This window comes from Miscanthus floridulus, chromosome 10, assembly GCF_019320115.1.
Source record: "Miscanthus floridulus cultivar M001 chromosome 10, ASM1932011v1, whole genome shotgun sequence".
NCBI lineage: Eukaryota > Viridiplantae > Streptophyta > Magnoliopsida > Poales > Poaceae > Miscanthus > Miscanthus floridulus.
The window spans coordinates 124880615-124901532 of NC_089589.1; the positions used below are offsets into that span (position 1 = coordinate 124880615).

The window sequence follows — 20918 nt, forward strand, 5'->3', positions numbered from 1 at the left end:
CATTATTTTTAATGTCATGAGCACACATAAGACATATGATAATATATATAGCTAATAATAAAAAATATATACTTGGCCAATATGTTGTTGGTCATTTTGTTCAAGAGCTAAGTACTGACTCCCGTCATCTGCATCCTCTTGCACGTTATTTTTAGCACCATCATCGCCGGCAACTTGAGTGCCAGTGTTGATCAAATTCATCATCAACTCCTCCTCATCCATATTTCTCGGGTCGGCCATCTAGCTTCAAAAAACAAAACCAATATATAGTACGTCAAATCTTTGCTTATTACATGCGTAAAATCTACAAACAATATGCATTATTAAATCTTGCCCCTCGGTCACGGACGCAATTCGCCACACTAAGACGAACTACGTCGGTACTAGGACGAATTAGGGCACGAGAAAGGGCGGTGTGACAAGAGTGGCGGTGCTCCACTCCGCCGTATATATGTCTGTACACATGGGTGAACGAGGGCGGCGGTGCTCCGCCGTATACATAGAAACGCATGGACGAAATGCATATGAATACAAATGACGTATATATACGTGTCGGCGCGGTGGCCGGTGTGCTGACGACGATGACGTGAGGCGGGCCGGCGTGCTGACGACGACGACGACGTGAGGCGGGCCGGGGAGGTGTCGGTGCGTGATGTTGTGATCCTATGTACCATGTGAACCATGTAGTCATTCATCATATGAGAAAATTCTATGTTAATAATGTAAGTATAAGTCATTATGAAATGTAAGTATATGTGTCTTATTGCTCATATAACCATTACTATTTCCGAAATGATAAGAATTTATTTTCTTCTTCTACAGGCGATCTCTGATGCTATGATATAAAGTTTGAAGATAGTCTTCCCGAAAAAAAATATGTAATGCTCATATTACTTTAGCAACATTAATATATTATATCTGTATATTCAAAGTTCACAAATGAAGAAACATTAAAGTTTTCCTTCATTTGTCTGTAGCCATGCATGCAAGTCCAACCAAAACTGCTAACATCATCACATGTGATATGAAGTTTTCCTATTTGACCATTATATATCCTACAACAAATCCTTCAAAAAAATACCCTACATGAATATATTTGGATAAAATTTCGTTAACAAACATTGATCTATGAAGATAGAAAAAATTCTTCTATTGAAACTACATCTTGGAATAATGGCATATCATATAGTGATGAATATATGGCGGTTGATGGGCTGGATCATTTTCAGCTTTAGTGACAACGACAATGGTTGCCATCCTGAGGAGTTTGTAACGAAAGTTCATTAGCGGATGGTTCGTAGCGTTGTTTCCAAATAATATATAGCGTGTTTATTATACAAGCCATGGATTTACATCGATCTAATTAATTTCTAAAGTAATTTCATTGGTGGTCCTTAATTATACTTGTCATGAGTTCAGGTCCCAGTGATCTTAAAATGTATTTTTGTACCATAAAATGCAGTTTTTGACACTCTAATTAAACTTGCTAATTTATCCATATAATATCCAAATATTCAAAACTTGCCTTAAGATATGTTTTTATTTAAAATCATTTAGAGTTCCAAATATTCATTTTTAGTTCCTAGATTTTGTGATTCAAAATTTGGAATTTTCAATCGACCTCGAGCGTTGACATGGCTTACACCAAAGTTGTAGTTTTCGACGTGATCTATAACTCGGCAGTGGAGGGCTCGGATGAATGTACAAAGAGATCGACGAATATATCACCTCGATCAAGCTCGGCAGTGTGGAGGGCCTCGGGCGCGCGGTGGGGCAACGCGAGGTGGAGGCCGGGCCTCGGGCGCGGAGGAGGGCGCGGTGGAGGGCCACGGGCGCGCACGGAGGAGGGGCACGGGCGCGCGCGGTGGAGGCCGCACGAGGAAGAAGACGGCGGCGCCGGTGTCACGGAAGGCGAACAGACGCGGCACGAGGAAGAAGAGGGCGGCGGTGTTCGACGAGGAAGAAGACGAGCGGATCGATCTGCGCCAGGCGCTGGAGGTTATATATCAGAGAGAATTACTCCCGGTGCCAGCCACCAACCGGGAGTAAAAACCCTTTACTCCCGGTGCGTGTTACCAACCGGGAGTAAAGGTATACCATTACTCCCGGTTGGTAACACGCACCGGGAGTAAAGGGTTTTTTTTGGCGGGCCACGAAACTGCAGCCCACCTTTACTCCCGGGTGGGCTTCCCACCCGGGAGTAAAGGTGGCCTGCAGTTTCGTTTCCCACCTGTTTTAAGCAATAGTCTTGTTAAATACAATAGAAATGCAATAGTTTTTGTTAAATACATAGTAAATTAAATAAAATGCATAAAATTATTTTGTTAAAAATATGAATTTTCTTTTTGTTTATTGCACATAGGAAAAATCGATAACCTAACTTTTTTTATTTTTTGTTAGAATTATAAAACATAATGTAACTAATATTTATTATTTCGTTAATGCAAAAATGTAGTGTTTAATTAAAATTATTAAAACTATTGGTTTTGGACAGGAAATTTGTTTTCACATCATTTTAACATTAATATTTTAATTTTTCATCACTCAGTATCCTAATTTACCTTTTTGAGAGAGAAATCCCACCAAATCAAACATTGATTTAATTTGAAACATGACATAATAAACATCTGAATTCACAATTATTACATAATATCTCAAACACACACTATATTAAATCACTATATCATCAAGTGGGCACAGCAGTGAACTTCTTCTTTACGTATGTCCCTTGGTTATGATCGCTTCGTAACCATGGAGTGTCCTCATCATTTACCAAGATGCTAGGGTCTTTGTTCACTTTGAAGGGCGGAATTCGGTCATCCTTTTCATATTCTTCTAACATGTCCGACTTGTCCTCAATTCCCACGATGACTCTTTTCCCTGAAAGAACTATGTGGCGCTTTGGCTCTTTGGTTGAGTCATTATCGTTTTTCCCTCTTTTTGGTTTGGTAGACATATCATTGACATAGAACACCTGATTCACATCCTTGGCAAGGACGAATGGTTCGTCTTTGTACCCAATATTACTAAGGTCTACTGTTGTCATTCCATACTCGTTGTCTACTATTACCCCGCCTCCGGTCACCTTGACCCATTGGCACTTGAACAATGGGATCTTCAAAGTAGGTGCATATTCTAGTTCCCATATTTCATCTATGCGTCCATAATATGTCTGCTTATTCCCATTCGGGTCTGTGGCATCTATGCGGACACCACTGTTTTGGTTGGTACTCCTTTTATCTTGGGCTACTGTGTAGAATATGTTCCCATTTATCTCGTACCCTTTGTATGTGACGATATGCCATGATGGTTGCATAGCCAATAAATACAGTTGCTCATGGATGCTCTCATCACCTTGACATTTTTTTCGCAACCAACCGCCGAAAGTTTCCATGTGCTTATGCGTAATCCAAGCTTCAGTCTTCTCTGGAAACTCGGATCGTAAGAGATCCTTGTGTGTCTCAATATACGGATCTACCAAAGAGGAGTTCTGTAGAACTGTGTAGTGCGCTTTATTGAAATAATCATCATCCGTACCAATATATGTTTTCCTCCCTAGTGTCCCCTTTCCGCTTAGTCTCCCCTCATGTCTCGATTCAGGAACACCAATCGAGTCAAGGTCGGGAATAAAGTCAACACAGAACTCAATGACCTCTTCTATTCCATAGCCCTTGGCGATGCTTCCTTCTGGGCGAGCACAGTTGTGAACATATTTCTTTAGGACTCCCATGAATCTCTCTAAGGGGAACATGTTGTGTAGGAACACAGGACCGAGAGTGAAAATCTCCTTGACTAGGTGAACTAGGAGGTGTGTCATAATATCAAAGAAGGAAGGAGGGAACACTAACTCAAAGCTGACGAGACATTGAACCACATCATTCTGTAGTTTAGCTAGATCAGTTGGATCAATTGCCTTCTGAGAAATTGCATTGAGGAATGCACACAGCTTCACGGTGGCTAGACGTACATTTGGAGGTAGAATTCCTCTTAATGCAACTGGAAGTAATTGCGTCATGAGAACGTGACAGTCATGGGACTTTAAGTTACAGAATTTCTTCTCTGGCACATTTATAATACCCTTTATATTCGAGGAGAATCCAGATGGTACCTTGATGTTGTTTAAGCATTCAAACATGATTTCCTTCTCCTCTTTGCTTAGAGTGTAGCTAGCAGGACATAAGTAATGGCGTCCATCATCTGTCTTCTCTGGATGCAGGTTGTCTCTTTCTCTCAAACAACGTAGGTCCTGTCGTGCTTCAAATGTGTCCTTAGGCTTTCCATACACACCCATAAAGCCTAGCAGGTTCACACAAAGATTCTTCGTCAGGTGCATCACGTCGATCGAGCTACGGACCTCCAGGACTTGCCAATAGGGTAGGTCCCAAAATATGGACTTTTTCTTCCACATGGGTGCGTGACCATTAGCGTCTTTCGGAATAGGTTGGCTTCCATGTCCTTTTCCAAAGACGACTTTCACATCATTGACCATATCGAGTACATCCTCACTGGTTCGGTTGCGAGGCTTGGTCAGGTGGTCTGCCTTTCCTTTAAAATGCTTGCCTTTCTTTCTTACGGGGTGATTTGCAGGAAGAAATCGACGATGGCCAAGGTACACGACCTTTCGACATTTTTTCAAGAATACACCTCTAATATCACCGAAGCAGTGTGTGCATGCATTATATCCCTTGTTTGACTGTCCTGAAAGATTACTTAGAGCAGGCCAATCATTGATTGTTACGAACAACAATGCTCGCAGATCAAAGTGTTCCTGTTTGTACTCATCCCACACACGTACACCTTCTTTATTCCACAAAATGAGAAGTTCGTCAATAAGTGGTCTCAGGTACACATCGATGTCATTGCCAGGTTGCTTCGGGCCTTGGATGAGCACAGGCATCATAATGAACTTCTGCTTCATGCATAACCAAGGAGGAATGTTGTAGATACTTAGAGTAACAGGCCAAGTGCTATGACTACTGTTCTGCTCTCCAAAAGGATTGATACCATCTGTACTTAAAGCAAACCTTAAGTTTCTTGCGTCATTTGCAAACTCCGGGAATTCTCTGTCAATTGCTCTCCACTGGGACCCATCAGCAGGGTGTCTCAACATATTGTCTACCTTACGGTCTTCTTTGTGCCATCGTAACAATTTTGCATGTTCTTTGTTTCTGAACAGACGTTTCAAGCGTGGTATTATAGGAGCATACCACATAACCTTGGTAGGGATTTTCTTACGCGGACGTTCGCCCTCAACATCACCAGGGTCATCTCGCCTGATCTTATACCGCGACGCATGGCATACCGGGCATGCATCCAATTTCTCGTACTCTTTGCCACGGTATAGGATGCAGTCATTAGGACATGCATGTATCTTCTCTATTTCTAGCCCCATAGGACAGACAACTTGTTTTGCTTCGTAGGTAGTGGCGGGCAATTCATTGTGCTTCGGAAGCATCTTCTTTTGGATTTTTAGTAACTCTCCAAATCCCTTGTCAGATACACCATTCTTTGCCTTCCATTGCAGCAATTCTAGTGTGGTTCCCAACTTTTTCTGCCCTGCATCACAAGTTGGGTACAACAATTTCTTGTGATCTTCTAGCATCCGCTCGAACTTGATCTTCTCCTTTTCACTTTCACATTTTCTTTGTGCATCACGAATGACCTGACAAAGATCATCAGCCGGCTCATCTTCTGCGGCTACCTCTTCTTCAGCTTCTCCCATTGCAGTATCATTGAAGCACGCACCATCAGGAATAATATCATTGTCGTCCCATTGTTCTTCTTCACCTTCTTCCATTACAACACCGGTTTCTCCGTGCTTTGTCCAACAAATATAGTTTGGCATGAAACCCGACTTGAACAAGTGTGAATGAAGAGTCCTTGAGCAAGGATATTCCACCGTATTCTTACATATGGCACATGGGCAGCACATGAAACCGTCGCGTTTGTTTGCCTTGGCCGCACGTAACAAAGAATGCACGCCATCAATGAACTCTTGGGAGCGGCGATCAGCATTATACATCCAATAACGGCTCATCTGCATTACATGACATAAATATCATATTAAAACCTAGATCATAATTAATTATTTATACAACATGCGTGCCACCACAAAAGATACAAATTTATGAAAGCATCGCTACAATGTAGACAATCCCAACTACCACTAAAAGAACTAAAGCTAAAATACATTTCAGGAGCACAAGGATTTCGCGACCAATCTCAACTAAAACAGACAGATCCCCCGATTGTGCAACATCTTTGGGCTTCTTCGGCTGGATCACTGCCTCATTAGCCGCCGTATCTGCCTGTTGTGCAAGATATTTTTGCACGAGTTCAACATACTCTTCCTCCCAGTAGAAGCCTGAACATCGTCCACTGCCATCCCACTGAAATTAAAACAAAAAATTAGAACTTTAATCACAACCATCATGAAAATAGGTATAAACTAACCATAATCATTAAATATGATAAAATAACTCACATTGCGATCCGGACACTTGTAGAAGATACGATCCTTGTTGGGACCCTCCTTCTTCACTCGGTACTCCATCACAATCTTCGTCTCATCACGACACTTGCCGCATGGAATGAGAGGAAGGCCCGGCCTAAGTCGCTTTGGAAACCCATGAGAGGCCGAGGACCCGGAAGCAGTTGCCATCTACTCTCTATACTCATTTTTTAATACACTATAAATTTCTCCTTTTATAAACAAATAAAATTAACAAACTATAAAATTATCTAGATCTCTAAACAATGATATTTTTAATGGTCATTGTGTTCTCGTCTTTTACTGCGGCAGGTAAGTAATTCATATGATATTTCCGCAAATTAACAGAAGAATGGGAATGTACACACATAACAGACTACTACGACGATATCGGGACGTGTGAACAAATAATCATCCGTACTAGTTGACCTTGCTTACGTGATCATCTCGGCGAGCATTTCTCCACCGGACGGCACCGTACTTGGCCTCGGAAGAGCTCCAATTCTACGAGGAAGGGAAAACGGTCTTCCACGACCGTTGCCGCTCTCCCTCGTAGAATCAAAGCTCCTCCTTGACGTCCGTTACCGCTCGGCAAAGAACATGCTCGCCGAAATGAACACGGTCCACTAGTTCAACTAGTACGGATTTTCTATAATTTTCTAACTATTTTCTAAGTTTTTCATTTCATAAAAAGTTAAAATAAAAAGTACGGTAATTGACAGACTACTGCGACGATATCGGGACATGTGAATAAATAACCATCCGTACTAGTTGAACTTGCTTACGTGATCATCTCGGCGAGCATTTCTCCACCGGACGGCACCGTACTTGGTCAAGGAAGAGCTCCGATTCTACGAGGAAGGGAACACGGTCTCCCACGACCGTTGTCGCTCTCCCTCATAGAATCAAAGCTCCTCCTTGATGTCCGTTACCGCTCGACAGAGAACATGCTTGCCGAGCTGAACACGGTCCGCAAGTTCAACTAGTACGGATTTTCTATAATTTTCTAACTATTTTCTAAGTTTTTATTTATATATACTACGTTTAGGTACGGTGATTGACAGACTACTGCGACGATATCGGGACATGTGAATAAATAACCATCCGTACTAGTTGACCTTGCTTACGTGATCAGCTCGGCGAGCATGTCTCCACCGGACGGCACCGTACTTGGTCAAGGAAGAGCTCCGATTCTACGAGGAAGGGAACACGGTCTTCCACGACCGTTGTCGCTCTCCCTCGTAGAATCAAAGCTCCTCCTTGACGTCCGTTACCGCTCGGCAGAGAACATCCTCGCCGACCTGAACACGGTCCGCAAGTTCAACTAGTAAGGATTTGCTATAATTTTCTAACTATTTTCTAACTTTATATTTATATATACTACGTTTAGGTACGGTGATTGACAGACTACTGGGACAATATCGGGACATGTGAATAAATAACCATCCGTACTAGTTGACCTTGCTTACGTGATCAGCTCGGTGAGCATTTCTCCACCGGACGGCACCGTACTTGGTCAAGGAAGAGCTCCGATTCTACGAGGAAGGGATCACGGTCTTCCACGACCGTTGTCGCTCTCCCTCGTAGAATCAAAGCTCCTCCTTGACGTCCGTTACCGCTCGGCAGAGAACATCCTCGCCGACCTGAACACGGTTCGCAAGTTCAACTAGTAAGGATTTACTATAATTTTCTAACTATTTTCTAACTTTATATTTATATATACTTTAACCTTCTTTCATGTAAATATGCAAGCTTGAAGTGATTTTGAGCTCAAATTGCTTACAAATGAAAAAAACCACAATAAAGAACCATAAATATATATAGTGAACAAAATGGCATAAGAAAATGGTAAAAAATGAGAGTATGAGATTGGTAACCTTTACAACTGAAGAATCGACGGAGGAATCGAAGAAATCGACGGAGGAATCGAAGAATGGATGGAGGAACAATGGAGGGAGGGAGGAAGCAAGAACACTACTGCAGTGAGCTTCAAAATGTGCTGAGCTCGGGCTCGGGGAGGAAGGAGGAGACGGCCGATTTATAAAGGGAGAACATTTAGTCCCGGTTGATGGATCCAACCGGGACTAAAGGTAACTTTCCAACCCCGGGCGCAGCCACGGCCCGGGAGTAGACCTTTACTCCCGGTTGGAGCCACCAACCGGGAGTAAAAGTATACCTTTAGTCCCGGTTGGTGGCTCCAACCGGGACTAAAGGTCCCTGCCACCTCTGTCTGGCGCAGTAGCCGTTGGGCAGGGACCTTTAGTCCCGGTTGGATCCACCAACCGGGACTAAAGGTATCTCTAGTCCCGGGCGCAAAAAATCCCGGGACTAGAGCCCATTTTGACCGAGGATCAAAGGTCTGTTCTCTACTAGTGTGAGCCATTAAGGATGATCGACATTATTAACACTCACTTAAAGTTGTAGGGAAAGAGTATATCCTTCTTATAGCATTTGGTTCACTAAGAAGTTCATGAGGTTACTCTCTAACTCAGACTTCCAATTAGGCTTTGGAGTAACTGGGTCTTTGAATACTATATGGGGATCAACAAAACCAATTTCATTGCAGCCTTCCTTTCTGCGCTCTGTCATTGTAAATCTGCATATATATAGTACTTGTTAGGATAATTTATATGCATATACACACATATGATGAGTTTAATAATAGATCGAAAGAATTATTACTTACATGCAATAGCAGCTAATGATAACTTTGTCCAGAGAGGTCAGGTGTCATAGTTGATGAAATTCTGCAAAGTCAACATACATAACATCATCGCCACGGAACCAATGTTCGTCTCTAATTCTGACACCAACGCAGAAGTCTCCACCGGTAGACGCCTACATGTACCACTTGTTTAGCAGGTACATTTGCGTCCCCAGATCACCTAAGGCTTGAGGGTTGTATAGACTCTGGCCTAGTACAAATTTTTTCTTCCAAATATCAACCTCCGCCGCACTCTCAATGTTTCCATCACCAAACATCTGGTAAAGGTCGAGACCAGTCTTTTCAATAAATTCACCAAGGTGATCCAAATCGATATCCGGAGGTATGTTTGCCTGATGCATTAATCCTAAATTCGAACCATATTCATTACCAACAACTAGCGGGGGGACTGATTGGAGCGATTGTTGTCCGAGTTGTGCAACTCCTTTCCCTACCTGCTTCTTTTTCTATGCCGCCTCAATTGACTTGGTGAGAGTGCGGTCATAGTCCGTTAACGTTGATTTGGACGGCTTACGAGATTCCCGCTGTTGTTGCTGGTAAGAAGCCACCTTTTTTCTTAGAATATCTAGAGCTACGAAGAAGTACGATTTCTCTGGGTTTCTCCTTGCTTCTTGATCCTTTTTAAGTTTGTCATAGAATCTGGACATATCTTTTTTATATGCATCAGTTACTTCTTCCTTCTCTTCAGATATTATTTTGGGAATAGCCCTTGGTTTCATGGTGGCTTTCTTTGCCGGCGGGGAATGGTTCTTCGTTTGCGGGGCTGGCCTCTTGCTAGTACTTGGCTTCTTGGTAGGCGAGGGTGGGGGAGGCGTTGGAGACCTTCTTGGAGGTGGTGGCAGCGGCGTTGGAGACCTCCTTGGAGGTGGCGGCTGCGGCGTTGGAGACCTCCTTGGAGATGGTGTGGATGCAACCTCGCCTTCCAACACATTGTCATCGTACAGAGCACTATGATGATCTGGCGATTGAACAATTGGATTTAGGTTGGGGAGGATCTGCTACAAAAAAAAAGGAATGACATATTATTATGAGCAGATTATTAATTATTTAAGCCAATATAAATTAATGATGTAGTGTTTTCATCCGCACCTATGGTGAGGTAGTTCAGGAGGAGGTGGAGGCGACATCCCGGGAATGATGATGTAGCGCTTGCGCCATAGAATGAATGTCTTCTCTGCTTCTCCTAGAGTCTTCTCGCCATCACCTCTAGGAATGTCAAGAGGCAAATCACTAAAACCTTTTTCAGCTTTATCTACCGAGATGGTAGCATATCCTTCTTGGATTATATTCCCATGAATCCTTGGTGTCTTGGTTCGGTTGATAGGATTAACAAGACCAATAGCCACCTTGATTGTGGAATTCCCCTTCAGAATGTGTAGCTCACATGATGTACAAGGTTCAGTGACGTCATCCATAGGGAAGCGCAGTCCTGTGTCCCCTTGATTTGGTATCTCCATGGAAGCGTAGCTGCTTTTCAACTGAACAGATTGGCTAATGTTGATTCCTAGCACTGATGCCTGCTTGCTTGCACTCACTGCTATTTGCACTTGCCTTCTGATTTCCTCCTGCATTCTCGCTTCAAGGTTTTTTCCCGCTCATGTGCTTCACGCACCGCTTCCTCCAACCTCTGGAGCCATTGTGCCTCTTCTTCCTTCTTTCTCTGGTGGCTTCTGTAGGAAGGTCTGTCCTAAGGGAATCCATGCTCCCACGAGACACTTCCTTTGCCTCTAGTTCGGCCACCATGTTCAATAGTCCCAATGGCGTATGTCAGTTCATCCTTCTCTCTGTTGGGCCTGAACGCACCACTAGCAGTAGCTCTCTAAGCATAAAACAATCTTTCTGCTGCTTCTTGCAGTCTTGCGCCATAAACGCACTTCCCTATCTCCTGGTCCAGTGTTCCCCCATGAGCGAAAAACCAATTCTTTGCACGCTCTCCCCACTCGAGTGATTCTGGTGTGATACCCTTGGTAAGAAGGTCTGCTTCCATTTTGTTCCACTTCTTAATGGCAGTCGGGTAGCCACCTGATCCCAAGTTATGGTGGTATGTTTTCTGTTGGGCATTACGTTGGTTCTTTATCACCCGACTCACACCCTCTTCCAACGTCTTGTACTGTACAAACTCATCCCAATAGGGCCTCTGCTTTGAGATCAGACCTAGGACAGTGAAATCTGGTGCTATGTTCTTCTTGACATACGTCGTGTTAGGTGTTTCTTCCAAGTCTAAAACTGGGTGGCCATCTTCTTCATTGCCCAATCCCTAACTTGCTCCTTCAATTCATCACCATCTATTATATCATCATAACCATCTGTTTGGAGCGTGAAATGTTCCAAGACATCATTCCAAATTAACGTCTTGTCACGATCGGAGACAAAACTGATATGAGGAGCATTGGTCTTCTTCTTCCATTCGCGGGTACTGATCGGGAGCCGGTCCCGTACAAGTTAACCACAGTGGTGCACGAATTTCGTTTTATTTGCCCCCCCCCCCCCGGTTCGCCTGTATCCACATTGAACTCCGAGATGATGAAGCGGCCCTCCAATGGCTTTTTGGGACCTCGAACATTTTTACTCTTCGTTGTAGTTGTTGATGTCGATCCAGAGGGCTACAAAACATAAACATTATTTTTAATGTCATGAGCACACATAAGACATATGATAATATAAATAGCTAATAATAAAAAATATATACTTGGCCAATATGTTGTTGCTCATTTTGTTCAAGAGCTAAGTACTGACTCCCGTCATCTGCATCCTCTTGCACGTTATTTTTAGCACCATCATTGCCGGCAACTTGAGTGCCAGTGTTGATCAAATTCATCATCAACTCCTCCTCATCCATGTTTCTCGGGTCGGCCATCTAGCTTCAAAAAACAAAACCAATATATAGTACGTCAAATCTTTGCTTACATGCTAAAATCTACGAATAATATGCATTATTAAATCTTGCCCCTCGATCACGGACGCAATTCGCCACACTAGGGCGAACTGCGTCCGTATTAGGGCGAATTAGGGCTATACATAAACGGCCGAGGGTGAATTGCGTCGGTGACTAGGGCGAACCATGTTGGTGACATCAACAACGCGGTTTGCCCTAGTCACCGATGCAATTCGCCCTAGTGTGATTGTTTAGCGTTAACGATAACGATAATATGAATGTTGATCGACTAGGCCGTGAGAGAGGGCGGTGTGACAAGTGGCGGTGCTCCACTCCGCCGTATATATGTTTGTACACATGGGTGAACGAGGGCGGCGGTGCTCCGCCGTATACATAGAAACGCATGGGCGAACAAGGGCGGTGGTGCTCCGCGACGTATATATATGCATATGAATACAAATGACGTATATATATGTGTCGGCGCGGTGGCCGGTGTGCTGATGACAACGACGTGAGGCGGGCCGGCGTGTTGACGACGACGACGTGAGGTGGGCCGGGGCGGTGTCGGTGCGGTGGAGGGCGTCGTCGGCGCGGAACGGCCTAGGCCGGGGCTGCGGTCAATGCGCTAGAGGGTGTGGCCCGCGTGTCGGGCCGAGGCTCTGATCAAAAGGAGTATATTATATATCATGCATGCATGTCCACATGTTTTTTTTCTTTTTGCAAAACACAGTACAAACGTCAATATATAGCATTGCAAACCGGCAAAAAAATAAAAAAAAATTGCGAAACTCCATAGCCACAAGCAAGCCACGGCACCGCGCCATCATCCTCGCCATGGCCGGCCATGCGACCCCGCCATGCCCATACTGCGACTGGCCGCTGAATGGCGAAACCCTAGGCACTAGGAGAGAGAAAGCCAAGAGAACTCACCTCGGGCGGGTGCGGTGGAGGGCCGCACGGGCGTGCGCGGTGGAGGGCCGAACGAGGTCGTCGGCGCGAGGTCATCGGCGGTGGAGGGCCGCACGGGCGCGCGTGGTGGAGGGCCGCACGAGGCGAGGCGCGGGCTCCGGTGTCACGGCGGCGGGCTGATGCGCAGGCGAAGACGAATCGGCTGCGGCGCGAGGAAGAAGAGAGAAAGGGCGGCTGTTCGACGAGGAAGAAGAGGAGGGGATCGATCTGTGCCAGGCACTGGCGCTTATATACCAGGGAGATTTACTCCCGGTGCCAGCCACCAGCCGGGAGTAAAGGTCCTTTACTCCCGGTGCGTGTTACCAACCGGAAGTAAAGGTCCCTTTACTCCCTGTGCGTGTTACCAACCGGGAGTAAAGGTATATACCTTTACTCCCGGTTGGTAACACGCACCGGGAGCAAAGGTTTTTTTTTGTGGGCCACGAAACTGCAGCCAACCTTTACTCAAGGGTGGGCTTCCCACCCGGGAGTAAAGGTGGGCTGCAGTTTCGTTTCCCGCCTATTTTGAGCAAATTTTTTAATAGAAATATGGATTTTCTTGTTAAATACAAAGTAAATTAAATAAAAGGCATAAAATTATTTTGTTAAAAATATGGATTTTCTTTTTCTTTATTGCACATAGGAAAAATCTATAACCTAACTTTTTTTATTTTTTGTTATAATTATAAAACATAATGTAACTAATATTTATTATTTCGTTAATGCAAAAATGTAGTATTTAATTAAAATTATTAAAACTATTGGTTTTGGACAGGAAATTTGTTTTCACATCATTTTAACGTTAATATTTTAATTTTTCATCACTCAATATCCTAATTTAACTTTTCGAGAGAGAAATCCCACCAAATCAAACATTGCACTACAGGAATCACGCGATTTGCCTAGTGCCGCAGGCACTAGGCAAAGGCCCAAAAACACTAGGCAAACAGTTTGCCTAGTGTCACACTAGGCAAACAAGGTCGGCAGAGGTGGACTAGGCAAAGAGCACTTTGCCGAGTGTCAAACCTCGGACACTCGGCAAAGTGTTTGCCTAGTGTCAAGGACACCACTCGGCAAAAGTATTCCACTAACGATGGAAATCATAACGGACGTTTTGCCTAGTGTCGGAGGTCTGACACTCGGCAAAGTATACAAAGTTTGCCTAGTGCCAGGCGTCCGACACTAGGCAAATATGTCAAGCTTTGCCTAGTGTCAGGCCGCCTACACTAGACAAATATGCCAAGCTTTGCCTAGTGTCATGCCACCGGCACTAGGCAAACTGCCTACTTTGCCTAGTGTCAGTTTCCTAACACTAGGCAAAGCCTTAGGCAAACTGCCTACTTTGCCTAGTGTCAGTTTCCTAACACTAGGCAAAGCCTGATCCCAGGTGTGCCACGTGTGGCCCCTTTGCCTAGTGTCAGACCCCTGACACTAGGCAAAGTAACCAGAAGCTGAATTTTTTTTTGATTATTCCATTTGCGACACAAATATAAATCATATTCAAACACCACAAATATATCACATGAATCATAAATAAGAACCACATGTTCACATATATCACATGTTCATACCAAAAGTCCAAATGTGCCACAAGTTCACAAGTTCATAAGTGCACAACCAAATTTCTTAACAAAGTTCACAACAAGCTGATCACGACGATTGTCAAGGGTGAAGAGGCCCGTGGTTTGATGCTCCAGGCGACCCTTCCACTTGATTCGGCTCAAGCTGTGGTGCCGGCGACGCTCCAATCTGTGAAGCCGGCGACCCTTCCACTTGATTCGGCTCAAGCTGTGGTGCCGGCGACGCTCCAATCTGTGAAGCCGGCGACCCTCCAATTTGATTCGATGCCACGCCCGATTGATGCTGAAAAAAATGAAAAGGATACCGTCAATAAAAAATTTCGATAGAACCTCCCCTGCACGGAGAGGTTTCCAACCACTGCAAGAAAACAAACGGCACGATGACCGTCAAGAACATACATATCAATACACCGCCACCAACACCACCACCACCCGAACACCACAACTGCCACCACCACACCACAACAACAACCGCCGTCACCACCAACACCATATTGTATGTTTGAGATTGCATATTTTTTCTAGTGTGCCCTATGTCAAGTTGGAACATAATAAGTAATATAGTGGTACTCACAGGAGTAGCTGCTTGAGGAAGTGGCAAGACTAGGCTAGCTGGCATGGTCCGCCCCATAGCGGCGCCAAGAGTGGACACGAACCCCACCAGCTCCTCTATCCTCTGTCGTTGGGCCTCCCGCTCTTCCACCGCCCTCGCTTCCATCTCCTCGCGAAGCCTCCTTTCTTCTAGCAGTTGGGCCTACAACATTTGACCCCCAATGTTAAAGTAAGGCAAAGGTATGTAAAAATCAATAAGCAACGAATAAAACAGAAATTACCTGGAGTTCGTTGACATTAACAAATGCGAATAGGAACAGGCAAGATCTATACAGAGAAATCTGCCTCGCTGATAGCTCCCGTCTTACTGAGAAATCAGTTCGTTCTATACAGAGCTGTGACCTGCATAAATGCAGAGAAAACAGCTATATGAGAAAAAAGCAAGAAAGAAACTAGAAGATATATGGCCAAATTAGTCTTCATAATAAGCATATACTGAAAACAGCTATATGGATATGTCCACGAATGCAAGTCCATTCTAGCTAACACACCAGGCACTAGTTTTAGGAGTCCGAAACAACTCGTTCAAACAATGCAGAGTAACAGCTAACACACCAGGCATGTCCATTCTAGCTAATTTGCACAAGGCATGTCCATTCTAGCTAAAACTCTGATGCCTTGTTCTTCCATGGACGTAGATAGGAGATATGCACAAGACATAATAAGCTTACAAAGAGCCTTGGTCTAACCACCCAAACTAACTGCTCGGTGAACAGAAAGCACAGGCAAATTGGTATCTTACTTTAATATAATGGCACATTATATTAAAAAAAAAGAAGCCAATATGTGCTGACATGAAAAAAAGAGAAGCCAATATGCTAATTGGTCAGATATCATAAGTAAAAAACAGAGAAGCCAGTTATAGTTCTTCTAGTTCGATAAAGTATCATCAATTAATAGATCAATGATGTTGCAGTATAGAACAACCAACCGGCACTGGCAAATTGTGATCATGCCTGTCTAGTACATGAAGCAAAGTTTTATGTACAGATCACAGGTTCCTACTTCCTAGTGACATTACTAGACAAATGGGTTAGCCTTGTGTCTAGCTGTGAATCAAGACAGTGCATTAATCCTTTCATAAGTACAATATTAATTGCAGTCAAATGAGCAACATACAACCATTAAGAATAAGTGTTTGTTCTGAATGAGCAACCAAGTCAGTTCAGTTGACAATGGAAAATCATAGAGTATGTTCCTGGACTACAGAACAGTAGACCACAAGCTGAAACAAGTCCATCTTTTAAATAACTAGCAGGTCCACCCAAAAGATAATACTCTGGCTCCATCTCTAAGGAAAACTTCACTAACTTTAACTGAAATTGTAGAAAATATATCAGCACCTACAACTTTAACCAAAAAACGATTGGTAACATAAGAAATAATGGCAAAAGCTTTATCTTAGCTCAAATTAACTAGTCCAGAAAAAATACAAGTTCAACCATTATAAGTTATTAAGTTTACAAGGTTAAAGAAATAATATCGATGCTCAAATAACTTGAACACTCTAAGAAGATAAAATGGTGACCAAGTGAACATACTAATGAAATCATCTAGTACATACACACTGAGCCTGCTCACAGCTCATCATTACAAAGCGCTAATCCATCTCAAATGTTAGCCACTCACACGAGCACTTGAAAGTAACTTCAATTTTAGAACTAGATAGGCGTTGTTGGCTATAAAAACGAATCACATGTATCAAACAACCAAAAGAATTACGCTTCCACATCAAACATTCCACTACGGGTACTAATAGGAGAGGAACCAATTTTTTTTTTTAAAAAGGAGCATATGGAATCTTCTGACCTCCAGTTTTCCTTGGGCTTGCATCGGGAACGAGGTAGGCGACGAGGTCCTCCTTATGGTCCAGATCATAACACAGTAATTGCTCGGACTGAATCACGATATCTTGCTGCCAATCCGGCAGAAGAGCAACACATCTTCAGTTACCATTATCGAATTAGTATATACACGTATCCAAACTACTGGCAGCAAGCAAGTAACACAGAGTTCCTTCTTTTGTACAGAAGTTTGCATGGAATGTGTATTCTTAATTTTTCTCTGTTGTAGTCTCCAGATTACAATTCCTATCTTAAATTTCTGTGTTGTAGACCAATAATTTGTAGGCTGTAAATAATACCTGCAGCCTGTAAATAATATAGGTGTAATTATGTATAATCTGAACCATCGCAACTACTACCAGGTTCACCTGATGTAGAGGCAAAAATAATGTCAGACTAACTATGAGCAGCCCCAAATAAAATCAACCTATTGCTTTTTGCGTCAAGAAACATAAGTAGTTTGTATCAAGCATACTGCATCCACTACCTGGAATGACTTGACAAAGACAAGTATTACTGTTGAACCAGAGCTACAATGACCAAAGAATTGATCAGGTGCTACACATGCAAATTCCAGGTTCCTTTTTTTATTAACAAGATGCCATGGAGCTTTGGACAGGCAATGGCATAGAATGAGAATAGCTAAATTTGCAGGAGTTAAGCATATAATATACGTCCTGAAATGCTAAACAAATAAGGAAAGAAAAATCCGAAAATCCAGCATCGCATACTGGAGTTAAGCATATTTGTGGCTTCTTCAAGTTTGCTCTACCAATTGAATTTGCTTACTACGAATTGAAGTTAACATTCAGATACAACACCTGTAACTCATAGTAATACTAGTGTTTGTGAACTACAATGCAGCTATCTAGGGTGACAAGAGACAAATCAAATCCATCTGGGGATGGAGATGGGACGGGGTACTCGGATTGGGACTAGTACCTGGCGCTGGGTGTACGTGAATGGCAGACCTGAGATGCCGCCGTGGGCTTGAGTGCTCACCGTTGCAGATCCGGACACCAGGGTGCTGGGGCGCGAGAGTGAGGGGGCGGCCCCGTGCTTCGCACCATCGCTGCGGAAGGCCCGCGCCCCTACCTGCACTGCCTCCGCGCGAGGCAATTGCGAAGCCGCTGCCGCCGTCGTGAAGCCCTCGTGCCGCAGCGCCGCGACGTCCGCTCTCGGCGACGCCGCTGTCGCGAAGCCCTCGTGCCGCAGCCGCCGCGACGTCCGCTCTCGGCGACGCCGCCATAGACGGATTTCTCCTCGCAACGCTAGGGTTAGCGCTCGCCGCTTGCAGTGCTTGGTGCGGGATTTGGCAATGGGATCGTGGGATGGGGTTGCGGGTGGAAGACATGTGATGCCTGGTGGGGCTATGCGCCTGTGTTGGATGGATTGGGCCAACGGGTCATGTGACCGAGTCACCTGGTGTGAATAGCAGCAGCTATCCAGGCGTACGGTTTCATGTTTGCGTTAGCTTCCAAAACCAAAACAAAAGTTTTTTCGCTGAAAGAGCTCGCGCGCTCTGGGCCTGGGGTTCGGGTTCGGGTGAAAGGATAAGTTAAGTGTTGAATATCCTGCTTTGTCTAGTGTCCAGGATCTAACACTAGGCAAAAAAAAATTCAACTGCAAAATTTATTTATAAAAATAGAGTAAATACCTGGCACACCTCACTGCTGGGTTTCTTCGAAGTGTCTCCGGTAGTACCAGTTGTAAGTACCAGTACTTCCGATCTTCACAAAACAGTGGAAAAATGACCTAGCGGTACTACCGCTGTTTGACCGGTAGTACCGGTATGACCGGTAGTACCGGCTGACATCCGGTAGTTCGTACCCAGTGTTTTTGCTCAAAACTGACCTACCGGTAATACCGGTCTTCTACTGATTTGCCTAATGTCCTAGATCTGACACTGGGCAAATATGAATGTTTTTGAACTATGATTTTTTTTTTAAAATAAAAAAACACTCAAACAATATAAACTGAAAATTAACTTTGCCGAGTGTCGATAACCCAACACTAGGTAAACACTATAAAAAATAAGTTTGCCTAGTGTCTTCCATGAGACACTAGGCAAAGAGGCCAGTTTGCCTAGTGTCTAGCTGGCACACTAGGCAAACTTATTTATTTTTTTTCAATTTTGGTCTTCAAACTTTTTATCGAGCCTCCCTACATAAAATGAGACTACATGTTGAAAGTTGGCATAATTTTATGAAATTTTGCTATATTTCTTTAGTTTATTTAATTTCTTTGAATTTTTTCGACAAATGCAAATTTGAACTACAAGTGTGTCGAATAATGGCAATTCATGAATGCAAAAATGATATTCATGTTAGTAAGTGTTAGTTGAGGCCGTATCTAGAAACAGACCAAAAATTTCACACATCTTCACGTCGAGACATGACCACGAACTTGTGAGCAAATAGTTTTTAAATTCTATTAAATGAAAACGGAGTCTGAAATTCATGAAACTTGTCGACAAGTCAAGATATCGCATGTGGGTGCCATGATAAAAATTTAAAAAGATTGCGAGCACATCGTCATCTTCCTCTGTCGCCGACCACCCGGGCCCGCCTGTCAGCTCTGTCCCTATCCTCCAGTTCGTGTTCGACGCGGACTCTGTGGTATCCAAGTCCGCCCCGGCCACGACATCTCTCGGTAGCGTCCGCCCTACGTGACTGCCTTCTTAAATACCGAGCCCCCGCACTCCGCTGCCTCCCTACCGAACCCTAGCTCGCGCTGCCTCGCCTCAAGCCACACCACCACCGTGGAACCCTAGCGCCCCGTCGCCATCTGTTCTGCCGTGACCCGTGCCCTTCCGTGCCTCACTGTCGATGATAACTTCCTAGGTGAGTTCGCCGTGCTCCGCTCTCTCTCTCTCTCTCTCGGTGCCTTCCCCGTGCTGTAGCATGGCTCGTAGGCGTTTTTCTGTGAACACCGGCGAGAGTCTCGATGCCGGCAATGGCAGCCACCGCGCGCTCCCTGTTCAGGCGCCGGACTCATCCCTAAGCTGGCCCATCCGTCTGATCTCGATTGGACGATCTCTATTAGAGCATACCCCTTCGATTCATAATCTGTGCACCGTAGACCCATGAACCCTGCCCACGGTGACACCTCAGCCAGTCCACCGCTAGCCTACCAGCGTGCCCTAGTCCCCTTCTGCCACGCGTCATCCACGTGGACAACAACCGAGTCAACCCTGCCAGCTCCGGACGTTTTACAAAAGAGACCCTTCAGTTTCCTCTAATCAACCCGCAGTCCACCCTCCGTTGAAAACAATTCAACATATGCCCTTAGATTTTTCTGTTTCAGCCCATGTGCTTTTCCAAAAATGACGCCAGGTCCATAGGACTGCTTTAACTCGGCTTTTAATTATTTTTAACACAAAATTGATTTTAAAATATTTATAAAATTACCACTATCTTCATTAGGCCATATTTTCTTTGTTTTAACTCCGATTTGATCCGTTCAACTTGCGTTAGGTTCGTAATTCCATAATCTACATGTTCATACTACTACTGTTAGATATGTTTTCAATTTTTAAAATTCGAGGTTAGATTTAATCTATTATTTTATTAAAGAAAATCTTGTTTAATTCATATCTTCTATGTTTTAGCTCTGATTTGACCTGTTTAAGTTGTGCTAGATTCATTGCAACGAGATCTACGCGTTAGTAACAATGTTTATCATGTCACTATTTCTAGAATTTCATGGGTTAAACTCTAATTTGAATAATAATTATGCATCTAGATTTTATAAAGAAAATATGATTTGTTTTACCTTAGTTTTATAATTCAAATCTAAATTTGACTTAATTCAATTTATATTATTTATAAAATATCTTATACAT

General features: G+C 43.8%; 1 long non-coding RNA gene across 2 annotated transcripts; it reads right to left on the bottom strand.

Moving 5' to 3' along the window:
- Positions 1-14568: 14568 nt before the first annotated feature.
- LOC136485609 (uncharacterized) lies at positions 14569-15467 on the bottom strand. Of its 2 annotated transcripts, XR_010766502.1 has the most exons (3): positions 15452-15467; positions 15193-15372; positions 14569-14901 (listed from the first exon to the last, which is right to left on the bottom strand). It is a non-coding gene; the product is annotated as an uncharacterized lncRNA (long non-coding RNA). The 2 variants fall into 2 exon arrangements; XR_010766501.1 differs by lacking the exon at positions 15452-15467 and having other exon boundaries at positions 15193-15434.
- Positions 15468-20918: the final 5451 nt, after the last annotated feature.